Here is a 12,100-nt window from a genome sequence, read left to right as displayed (position 1 = left end):
CAGCAGATTGGCTCAAGGGCAGGTTCCTGATAAGGGTGAAGGAAGGGCACTGAAGGAACTGACATTTCAATCCCTCAGGGAACCGTCTCCAACTTGCCAGGCTCATCAAAATTGGCCTCACCCCTTTTCCCTGTCTAGACTAACTGGTTTAATTCTGGCTTCACCCCAGGCCCTGCGTGCACAAAGGACCAAGAGTCCAGCCCCCTAGAGATTCCAAATGTGGAACCTGGTGGAGCTGAATTCCCACCAATTCTATGAGGGGGGTGGGGCTGTCCCAAGACCCTTGGAAGGAATAAAAAAAAGGGGGGGGGGTGTTCCCTAAGCTGCCCTGGCTGCCTTGGGAGTCATCCTGCTTGTGCCCCATCCAGAATAAGCAGCTCCAGAAGCCCCAGCTTCACCAGGAGGTGGGGACCCGGGAGAACCTGTTTCCAGGCGCCACTCCCCAGGCCCAGAGTTGGGAGGTTAATCGGATGAAGTGAGCCACCGGGCTCCTGGAGCGAGCCCAGCAGCCCGGTGGGCGGAGACACCAGCCCAGGCAGGATTGCGCCCAGATCTGGGGTCAAGGTCCTTCCTCGGTGCCAGCGCACAGTCATGGGATCCACGCAGAGGTGCGCTAGCAGGCCCAGGTGTGCCTAGGCCACCGCCAGGTACTCGGGACCCCGGGACTGAGCCACTCAGGCCTGGGGAGGGGAAGAGCGAGAGACCCTGGGAAGGAAGCCGAGGTGCACCGAAATGGCGAGTCACCAAAACCCAGCCCCAGGCGCATTCTCTGCGCGGCCCAGAGAGCAGCGCTGGGGTGGGGCGCAGAAGGAGGTGGGGCGCAGGCCGAGCAGGAGGCGGGGCCCGGGTTGAGCCTCGGAAACTGCGCCTGCGACCGGGCTGCTCCCGGGTCGTAGGGGGTGACACATCTCCCCACGCTGAGACCCTCGGGCCTCGGAACCCCTCCAAGACCCGCTCCCTGCCCCCTCATGGCCTGTGTCCCCCACACCAGGTAGGCACAGATGCGCTGCAGTGTCCCCCCACTAAGACCCGCTCTGCCCCCTCCCATTAGGAGCCGGGACCCCTCCCCAGGGCCAAGTCCCACAATCTCTATAAGGCATGTCCCCTGCCCCACCCTGACACGGCTGTGACACCCTCCACATACACATTTTTAAGACACGTAGCCCGATGCCCGTGTCTCCCCAATAAATTGTAAACTTCCGTGTCCCGTCCTGGTCCCCACCCCCAGCCATGGCCTGTCACACACTCTAAGACAAAATCCTGTCCCTCCCCCAACACGGTCTTGACCCTGGCTGAGACTCCTGTCCGGTCCCCTCCCCAAATGGCCGTCTGGCCCTATCACTCCCCGAATACCACCTGGTCCCGACTTGGGGCTCGGCTTGAGTCCCCCCACCCGCACACCCCGCGCCCCCTCCCTGATGCTCCTGGGGAGTCCCCAGGAACAGTCTAAGCCACTGCTGTCCCGCTCCAGGGCCTCTCTCCCCTCCCCCCAGCACTGACGGTGCCTCCAACACTAGGGCCGCCACTGGTCCCCTGCACCGCCCCTTCCCCTCCCAAGTCACTCCCCACTTCGCTCCTGGGACCAAGTGTCCACCCTGAGGCAGCTCCGCGGTGCCCAACACTAAGGCCCGCCCCCAGCATGTCCAGTTCCCCCATCCTAGGGCACACCCCTTGCGCCACCCCACCTTAAGGCCTAGTCTCTCCCAAGACAGGCCCTGGTGGGCTCCTGGGCACGTCCCCTCCCAGCCTCAGCTATGTGTTGCCCGCTCAAACTGAGGCACGCCCCTTGCTCCACCCCCAGCACATGCCCCTCTAGGACACGCTCCTTGCTCCGCCCCCTGCAGTACATTGGGCACTTTAGAACACGCCCTTGCACCGCCCTCCACCCTGTGTCCCCCTAGGAAGCCCCATCCAGCTCCTGGGCGCGTCCCCCTCGCAGCCCCAGCTCCGGGGTGCCCAACACTCAGGCCTGTCCCTGGCCCACCCCCAGCACACCCACACCCCTACTCTAGGACACGCCCCGCCCTGCTCCTGGCCCCCAAGTCCCCCATCCCGCCCCAGCGCAGCTGTGCACGGCCTTATGACCCTCCCCCACAGCCCGATAAAAACCGCAGGGTGCGGACCCTTGACTTTCCCTCATCCCCGCCCCCCGCCACAGCTGCCCCCCCCCCCCCAGCGCTAGGACACGCCAGTCCTGCTCTGGGTCTTCCAGTCTGCCCACGGCGCCCTCGCGCAGCCCGATCCTACAGCAGTGGGACCGGCCTCCAGTCCCCCAGCCCCAGGGTGCACAAGATCTATGGCAGCCCCCGCCCCTTTCCTCTGGCTACCCTCCCCCCACATTGTGACGTCACAGTGACTCCGACCACCTGCTCTCCCGGGTTGCCCCACCCCCAGCGCGTCCTGGATAGCTGAGTCCCTCTGGGTCCTGGGGCGGGTGGAGCCCAGGACCCGTCAGTGAAGCTCCTAGTAGTCGCTGGCGCGGTGGGGCGCCTGGCCCCCTGTTCAGAGGCTCAGGGACTCTCTGCCGGCTGCACTGCGTCTCTGGGATTGCTTTGAATTCCCCATCTGTGGTTTAAAATCCTAGTGTCCCTGTGAGTCTGGTCCTGCTAGTGCCCTTCCTAGATTATAAATTATACCTTATGACAGGCATCTATATATACTGGAAAAGTATAGTCTATATAGGGTTAGGTACTAGCTGAACTTTCAACATCCTCTGAGAATGTGTCCCCAGAGGATAAAGAGGGGACCTCTGCTCTTTGCATGGGGTTAAAGTGGAGGGAACTTTCTTATTAGGAGGGCTCAGTGTCTGATTGCTTGCTGAGAATCTCCAGTTTGGGTGCAGGGGGGAAATGGGCCTCTCTCAGCTTTGGTCTTGATTGGCCATTAGCAGTAGGGACTCCACCCTGGTTTTCTTGGGCTGCTGGATTCCCTGCAAAACCAGAGGCTTCCCACAACTGGATAATTTTCTTGGGGCTCAGTTGGCATCATAGGAGTTCAGTTCAATCCCTCACCAGACCCCTGACATCTACATATGCATGGTGTAAACTTTGCATGCCAAATCCTGTACATTTATTTCTTCTGCAGGGACTCCACCCTGCTTCTCCACCTTGTATGTTGCAGACCTGTGAGCAGAAATCACCAAATGCCTCCAAACCAAACATCCTGCTGATCTTGGCAGATGCTCTGGGCATCTGGGATGTTGGTTGCTATGGGAACCTTACACTGAGGTAGAGTGCGGTTTTGGTGTTGGGGTGCTGCCTTGTGTGCAGTTTCGTGGAATAATTCACTTAAAATCGACCAGTGCAAATGAAATTTCTTAGTGCTGCAGAACTCAGCACCAAAAATGATTATTTTCCAACAGTAAAAATAGGGTCTTAGCCCTCTCAAACGACTTGAGGCCCTGCTGTGTATGTAAGGGTTTTTCTGGGGCTGCTGTAATAAATAACCAAAACACAGAAACTTAAATGTAATCCAGGCACCACCACCCCTCCCCCAGCCCTGGAGGGCGGAGGCTGAGATCAGAGTCCCAGGCTGAGTTCCCTCCATGGGCTACAGGGAGGCTCCTCCTGCCTCTCCAGCTCCTGGGGCTCCAGGTGGCCCCTGGCAGAACAATATAGTGGCCCCTCAAAAGCTTAAGATTGAATCACAATACGACCCAGCAGTGCCACCGCTGGGTTCAGACCCAAAGGATTTGAAAGCAGTGAGTCCAAAAGATACTCGCATATCCTGTGTTCACAGAAACCCTGATCCCCAGTATGACTGGAGACTAGGGCAAAATGCATGTCTTAGTGGGGTGTGGGGGAGCCAGGGCCAAAATGGTGGCCAGGATAAGGTATGAATGGGGGTCTTTGGAGGCCAGAGGATCTTAGGGAGTGTGGGGTATTTTCTTATTTTGGCTAAACTGGGTAGAGAATTACACACAGGCTTGTAAAATTGTACTCAGTTCTGAGTCCTTTATTCTCAGGGTTAGCAAATGACTAGAATTTTACCCCAAATCCATCAGCCTGAATCTTAGGTATCCATTTATGAACGAGCCATTCCTCCACCCACCCATCTGTCCATGTTTTCATCCAGGCATCATCCATTTGTCTATCTGCCCATCCACCATAGGTGGATGGATAGATGGATGGGTGGGTGGATAGATGGATGGATAGATGGGTGGATCGTGGGTGGGTTCGTGGATGGATAGATGGGTAGATGGATAGATGATTGCCTGGATGGATGGATGGATGGATGGATAGATGGGTGGATGGATAGATGGATGGATGGATAGATGGTTGCCTGGATGGATGGATGGATGGATGGATGGATGGATGGATGGATAGATGGTTGCCTGGATGGATGGATGGATAGATGGGTGGATGGTGGGTGGGTGGGTGGATGGATAGATGGATGCCTGGATGGATGGATGGATGGATGGATGGATGGAGGGTGGGTGGCTTGGTGGGTGGATGGATGGATAAGTGAGTGGATGGGTGGGCAGATGGGTGGTTGGATTGGCAAATTGGTAGATGGGTGGATGGGTTAATGGATGGATGGGTGGGTGGATGGATGGGTGGGTGGGTGGATGGGCAGGCAGATGGGTGGGTGGATGGGCAAATGGATGAATGGATGTATGTATGTATGGATGGTTGAATGGTGGATGAATGGGTGGGTGGGTGAGTGGATGGATGGATGGAAGGACTGACAAGGTTCTTTAGCCTTGGTCCTACTGGTACACTGGCCCAGATCACTCTGTGTGATGGGCCCATCCTGTGCATTGTAGGATGTTGACCAACATTTCTGGTCTCCACCTGCTGCTCACCAATAGCACCACATCCCAAAGTGGGACACCTCCAGTGTCTCTGCACTTTTCCAGTTGTCCTCAGGGGAGCAAAACTTTTCTTATGGGAGGTCACTGAGTGGTCAGCTTTAGGCGCATGAAGAACAAGGTCTGAGCTTTTATAGCTTAGCTCCCACCAGATGCAGCCTTCTCCAAGGGAGAAGGGAAGAGAGTAGCACCTGTCATCTGACAGTCCATGGGGAATTCCTTGAGCTCTAGGGGCTGGGTCATTGCCTTTGGGATTCGTATCTACAGTGAGATTCTCAATCTATTTTTGCACGTCTGACTGCAAAAGCTCTTAGGTGAAGTGTTTCATCTTCTCTTTGAATTTTGCACCTGAGAAACCTGGTAGGAAACTCAGGGTGCACCCTTCGTGGATGCTGATGGGATATTTAAAGCATACAAGCCCCCTGGGTTGCATACCCCCCCCAAAAAAAATAAGAAAAAGCCAAAAACTTTGCCTTTGTGTGTGACATCGGTCATCTCTTCCTTCAAACGTAATTCTGTTGGGGTCCATCTTCCTCTAAGAAGCCCTGCGATGTAACCACAGAGTTATTGTGACAAGGGGTCCCCCATAACCCACCCTAAGAGGAGAATGTCACCACGCAGATGTGAATTTTGTACCCCGAACCCACCTAAGGTCCTGGCTGAGCCCAGACTGCCTGGGCTCAGAACCCACGTCATTCCCCAGCTGGACAAAAGCGTCTCTCGCAGCCCGTGTTTATAATCACTGTGCAACATCTGTCATTCATGACCCCCAGAAATTGAAACGGGCAAGGTATCTCTGTGCCAGCCCCCCAGGCCAAAGCCAAAATTCAAAATCTGGGGTGCCCTTTGTAGCTTTGGCAACAGCTGAGGTGGGGGGAGGGCTGTAGGAGGAACCGCCCAGGGTGAGCCTCATCTGTCCTTTGCAAACTCAGAGAACTGGGCGCACTAAGACAGGTGCAACGCAGCCCCGGGAAGTTCCATGCAGGCCTCGTCTGAGGCCCAGAGCATTCCCAACCCTTTCCCAAGTGACATTCATCTGATTTTCTCGGGACCCCCAATATCGACCGGCTGGTGGAGGAGGGCGTGAGACTCACCCAGAACCTGGTGGCCCCCCGCTCTGTACCCCGAGCAGAGCCACTCCGATCAGGTGGGTGTCGCGGGGACCCTGGACAGCAGCTCCCAGCTGCAGCCTGTACCCCATTGCCACTCTAGCTGGGTAGTGATCCCGCAGATACTGGGAAATTGAAAGCTAATGTGCCCTCCTGTCACCTTCCTGCAGTGTGTGCTCCGAACAGGACCTCGTATGCCCTCACCCCTCAGGACCCTCAGCCCCCGTGGGTGTTAAAACCCACACACAATACCGGCATGGTGGCTCACACCTGTCATCCCAGCAGTTGGGAGGCTGAGGCAGGAGGATCACGAGTTCAAAGCCAGCCTCAGCCAAAAGGAGGCCCTAAGCAACTCAGTGAGACCCTGTCTCTAAGTAAAATGCAAAATAGGGCTACAGAGGGGGCTCAGGGGTTAGGTACCCCTGGGTTAATCAAATGGGAGTCACAGATAACCACACACCTCTTCCTGAGGTCTAGATCATCCCTAGCTGAACTGGGACACACAGCACGCTGCAGGTTCTGCGGGAATCGTGGTGATACTCAGAGAAAAAAATTGCTCAGGGAAAAAACACCCAACACAAATGTCTGTGCACGTCTGGTACAGGAGAAAGGTTCTTTTCCTTCTGGTATTTTCCACGTACCAGCTCTTGTCTCATCAAATTGCCAGGTAGGTGCCCTTGGTAGGCTGTGCGGAGGGAGCCTTCTGGGACGGGATGACCACCATCATTGGTGGATGAGAAGCAGAAATACGGTGATTGACAGGTGAGATACAATGCTCCATAGATGATGATGGTGATACCATCAATGAAGGAAGATGGATTAATGATGCTCAATTGATAGCAATCCTGTCAATAGATAATAGAGGAACAGGTGATAGCTAATGATGGGTGATAGAGGTATATAGAGGTGACAGATGCATAATGCACATACAGGTGACAGATAAATGATGTGTGGATAGAAAGGGGATAGATGCAACGTAATGGTACCTGGATGATAGGTAATGATGGATAGATAGATAGATATATAGATAGATAGATATACTGGGTTGGTTCTCATGATAGGCAAGGTGTGTCCAACTTATGCAGCTGACATTGGGACAGATGATGCTCAGTGGTGGGGTCATGCTGTGCACAATAGCACATTTAACAACCTCTCTGATCTGCACCCACTCGCTACCCAGAGCACCACCTCCCCACCTTCCCCAAGTGCTGACAGCCAGATTCTTGCCCACTGTCCCCTGGTGCCCAGAATCCCTTTGCTAAGACCTGTTCCTGGCAAAGGGAACATGAACCTTGCTCTGCTGTGGGATCCACAGGAATGGACAACGATGAGTACCTGGTCCTCTACTGGAATGCAGGCTCAGGCAGGCTTCCTGCCAACAAAACCACTTTTGCAAAAATCCCAAAGGAGCAAGGCTATGCCACCAGCCTCGTAAGTATTCGAACACCTGATTCCCCTCCCATCCAATTGTCAAGGGACCAATTTCCTCTGGAGGAAAAAAAAAAAAAAACTTTCATCCTTCTCCGCCTCCCGAGTTGGTATCTGGCTCCACTCCGGTCCTCTCGGATGGTTTTCAGTTCAGATGTTCTCCTCATTGCAGAGGTTTGGGGTTCTTTGATATATATTTTGCCTTCTTTCCTTCTATGAACCTGTCTATCTTCTTCAGCCCCAAGGAATCAGAAAGCTCTTCAGAGCCTGGCTCCACCACCTGTAATTCCAGTAGCTTGGGAGGCTGAGGCAGGAGGACCGCAAGTTAGAGGTCCACCTCAGCAGTTTAGCGAGGCCCCAAGTAACTCAGCGAGACTCTGTCTCTAAATAAAACACAAAAAGGGTCGGGGATGGGGCTGGGGGTCGAGTGCCCCTGAGTTCAATCCCTGGTACCCAAAACCAAAAGCAAGTCTTGGTTGAGGTCACTCATAGCCTCTGCTGATTCAGGATCTGCTCTCTGGAGGTTTTCTTTCCCCTGACCGCATCCAAATGGCCCCGGAGTTCTTTGTCCCAGGCAACAGCGTGTGCCCTTTGGGTGGCTGACCACCCACCCCCACTCGCAGGAAAGTGGCACCAGGGCGTGAGCTGCACGTCCTGCGGTGACCACTGCCACCACCCGCTGAACCACAGCTTCCACTATTTCTATGGACTGCCCTTCACCCTGATCAACAACTGTGACCCTGACAGGCCCCCATAGCTGGGGGTCACAGTGGCTGCCCAGTTCAGCTGCTACACCCGCATCCTGGCTCTGGGCGTCCTGACGCTCACGGCTGCCAAACTCAGTGGCCTCCTCTCGGATCCCTAGACCGCAGTTGGGCGCACGGCCAGCCTCGTCTTCACCACGTGGTTCTCCAGCTGTGGGTTCCTGCGACTCTGGAAAACTGTGTGCTCATGCGGAACCACCAGGTCACCGAGCAGCCCATGGATGTGGGGAGCACCACCAGACGGATGCTGCAGGAAGCCACGGCCTACATTCAAAGGTGGGGACCCTCACGATCTTAGGTGGGGGGGCAGTTTCTGAGCTGTGAGCTACCCTGGGGTCCCATAGCAGCAGGTGCATTGAAAAGGTCCAAACTCACACTTCATTCACAAATGAAAGGAAGCTATCCTTCTTCATGGCCACATAGTATTCCACAGTGTATATGCTGAAGGATTTCTTTATGGAGTCACTTTGCCCACGTCTGTCATCCTAGCAGCTGGGGAGGCTGAGGCAGGAGGATGGCAAGTGGGAGGCTAGCCTCAGCAACTGAGAGAGGCCGTAAGAGACTCAGTGAGACTCTGTCTGTAAATAAAATATCGAAAGGACTGGGGAAGGGACTCAGTGGTGAAGCACCCCTGGGTTCCATCTCTGGTGCTAAAAAAAAAAAAAAAAAAAAAAAAAAAAAAAAAAAAAAAAAAGAAAAAGGAAAGGTCCAACCTCTTTGTATGAATTGGTTTCCACACTCAGATCTCTGCGTTGAGTTACCGGGTTGCACTGGAAAGTATCCAAGTAGTGGTCGTGCATCAGGGACTCCTTCCAAGGCCCAGGGAATGCCTGAGACCCCAGAGAGTACCCAACCATTCATATATAAGTAATAAATAAATATTCATACATATACTACAATATATAGCTATTTCCCTATGCGTACATACCTATGAAGATATTTAATTTATAAATTAGGGAAAGTCAGAAATTAGCAGCACCTAATAATAAAATAATAATGATGGCAATGTTCTGTAACACAGGGTGGGTGGGTGGGGTGTCCCGTCCCTCCCTCTCAAAATATCTTCCTGTAGTATACTGACCGTGGATATTGTTTTACTCAGACAAAATTGCCACTGTGACTAAAGGTCCCAAGAAGAACATTTGGAGGAGGAAGAGTTTATTTGGGGCTCATGGTTTCCAAGGTTCAGTCCATGGTTGGCCGACTGACTCCATGTCTCTGGCCCAAGGGGAGCAGAACAAAATGGCGAAAGGGCCTGGAGGAGGAGAGCAGCTCAGGACAGGGCACCAGGAAGCAGAGAGAGCTCTGCTCACCAGGGACAGGATAGAGACCCCAAAGGCACAGCCCAGGGATCTCCTCCTCCAGCCACACCCCACGTGCTACAGTCACCACCCAGTGAGTTCATCCAAGTGGATTAATCCACTTCTAGGTCACACCTCTCATAATCTAATCATTTTACCTGTGAACTTTCTTGCATGGTCTCACTCATGAGTTTTTGAGGGGACCCCTCACAGTGAAATCCCAGCAGGTGAATCCAGGTCATGGACGCAGCACATTCAAGGTCCACTGTGGACACCATCATCTCCCGTCCATAATTCCAGTGGTTTTCTAATTTCACAAACAAGGACAGGCCCTTTCTCCTCTTTGTGTCCCAGCTGCACGTCCACACTCCACTGGTGACCTTGAAAGTCTTCCTCAGGAGAAGCCGCCATGGTTTATACAGAGACAACGTGGAGGAGATGGAGTGGTTTGTAGGTAAGTCAAGATCAAGAACAGGGGAGAGTACACACCACTCGTGTCACTTGTTTGTTCATTTCTTCCCAGTGATAGTCTAATTTTGCACAAAACCAATCATTCCGTTAGCAGTCAGTTTTGTGAGAAGCTGTCATTCAGCATCACCCTTAGTGGTTACAGGAAGCAGAGAGACAATGTTAGCTTTCAGCATCGTGGAGGAAAAGGGCTCTGCTTTCGGGGCTTGGGGACACGCTAGAGAGAAGCAAGAACTTGCAGACTCTTCCATCTGCGAGGGTTTCCTGGAGACGTGGAAGCCCTCGCAGGTCAGGTGACATGTCCTTGCACGAATATCCTGACATCTGAACTACGTGAGAGACAGATGTCCCCAAGGAGGACAGCAGCTCACATCCCTCGTGAATTGGCCTCTGTGCCTTCAGGGGTAGGAAGGACCGCTGGTCTCCACGGTGCAGGGAAATACTGCTGGGTTTGCAGGTGTCCCCCTGCTCTGCTGATCATGGCCATCATAAATTTTACTGCTATTGGTTGTGGTTCCTTCCATGTGGGCTGGAATCTGTCATGGCTTTTCCCTGCCCCGGGCCACCCTCTCACCCTTTTATTAGGGCACTTGACCCCACTGGCACTGCACATCAAAACCATGCCTGCTGACGACGTCCTGGATATTTCTTTGCAAGTCTCTCCTGGTTTTCGAGGTGACGTGGTGCTAAGCAGACCTGGGCACGACAGTCTCAGCACCGTGATCACACATGTCCCTGTGGTCTCTGGGCAGGGGCTCTTTCTGTGACGGTCCAGTACAAGGTGGCTTGTGCATAGAATGGGAAGCACATGCCCCCAGCTGAGACCCGTGTGGGTGCTCTCTCTGACACCTTCCACCTTCTCCACAGTTAAAGCCCTCTAAGCCCTTGATTAGAACCGTCTGAAGAACTCCACGATCACCTATTAGGAGGGTTACTGGAGGCCACAGATGAACACCAGCAGCTGGGGAGGTGCAATGGGATCTACAGAGGTGAGGGGCAAGCCACGGGGAGGGACGGAGACAGGGAGCCAAAGGAGTCCGCATCGGAGGTCCCAGAGCAAGGAGACTACGGAGAAGGGGGGGGATGATGATGAAGAGGAGGAGAAAGAGACAGAGGTGGAGGAGAAGATGGAGGAGGAGAAGGAGAAAAAGAAAATGGAGGAGGAGGAGGAGACAGAAGAGGAGGAAAGGAGATGAAAAAGAAAGACAAGGAGGAGGAGGAGGAGGAGGAGGTGGAGAGAAGATGATGTTGATGATGAGGAGAAAGAGGAGAGATGAGGAGGAGGAGAGGGAGGAGAAGGAGGAGGAGATGGAGGAGGAGGAGAAGGAGGGAAAAAAGGGTGGGGAAGAGGAAAAGGATGAGAAAAAGGAGGAGGAGAAAGAGGAAGAGAATGTGGAGGAGGAGGTGGCAGGGGAGAGGAGGAGGGGGAGAAGGAGGAGGAAGAAGAGGAATAAAAGGAGGAGGAGATGAAGGAGGGGGAGATGAGGAGATGTAGGAGAGATGAGGAGGAGGAGGAAGAAGAGGAGAGGTGAGGAGGAGGAGGAGAGGGAGTAGAAGAAGAAAAAGGAGATGGAAGAGCAGGAAAAGGAGGCTGAGGAGGAGGAGGAGAAGGAGGTGGAGGAGTAGGAGGAATAAGAGGAGGAAAATATGGAGAAGTAGGGGGAAGAGAAGGAGGAGGAATAGGAGAAAAAAATGGAGGAGGAGGAGGAGGAGATGGAGAAGAGATGATGATGATGCAGAGGAGGAGGAAAGATGAGGAGAAGAAGGAGGAGAAGGAGAAGGAAGACGAAGTGACAGAGGAGGCAGAGAAGAAAGAGGAGGTGAAGGAAAAGGAGATGGAGGAGAGAAAATGATGAAAAGGAGGAGTAGGAGATGAGGAAGAGGAGAATGAGGAGGAGATGGAGGAAGGAGAAGGGGAGGAGGAGGATGAGAAGGAGAAAGATTGAGAAGGAGGAGGAGATGGAGAAGGAGGACAAAAGGGAGAAAGCAGCAGGAGGAGGAGGAGAAAGAGAAGGAGGAGGAGGAGAGGAGAGGAGTAAGAGATGAAAGGAGGTGAAGAGATGGAGCAGGAGAGAGAGAAGTGGAGGAGGAGGGGGGGGGAGGGTGGAGGATGAGGAGATGGAGATGGAGAGGAGGAGGGGGGAAGAGAGGAGGAAGAGGGAAGAGAGAGAGTGGGGATGAGGGAGAGGGGATGGAGTGAGGATCTCAAGGAAGGAGGAG

At 53.8% G+C, this 12,100-nt stretch overlaps 1 pseudogene across 1 annotated transcript; it reads left to right on the top strand.

The window, feature by feature from the left end:
- Nucleotides 1–968: 968 nt before the first annotated feature.
- LOC308640301 (arylsulfatase D-like) lies at nt 969–10,869 on the top strand (annotated as a pseudogene). The gene is made up of 8 exons: nt 969–991; nt 1,902–2,115; nt 3,085–3,227; nt 4,766–4,824; nt 7,235–7,354; nt 7,971–8,387; nt 9,730–9,892; nt 10,774–10,869. The product of its transcript is annotated as an arylsulfatase D-like (transcript).
- Nucleotides 10,870–12,100: the final 1,231 nt, after the last annotated feature.

Source organism: Spermophilus citellus (assembly GCF_964194105.1).
Source record: "Spermophilus citellus genome assembly, contig: SCAFFOLD_437, whole genome shotgun sequence".
NCBI lineage: Eukaryota > Metazoa > Chordata > Mammalia > Rodentia > Sciuridae > Spermophilus > Spermophilus citellus.
The sequence above is the reverse complement of the archived record's forward strand: the minus strand, read 5'-3'. Positions and strand labels throughout refer to the sequence as shown.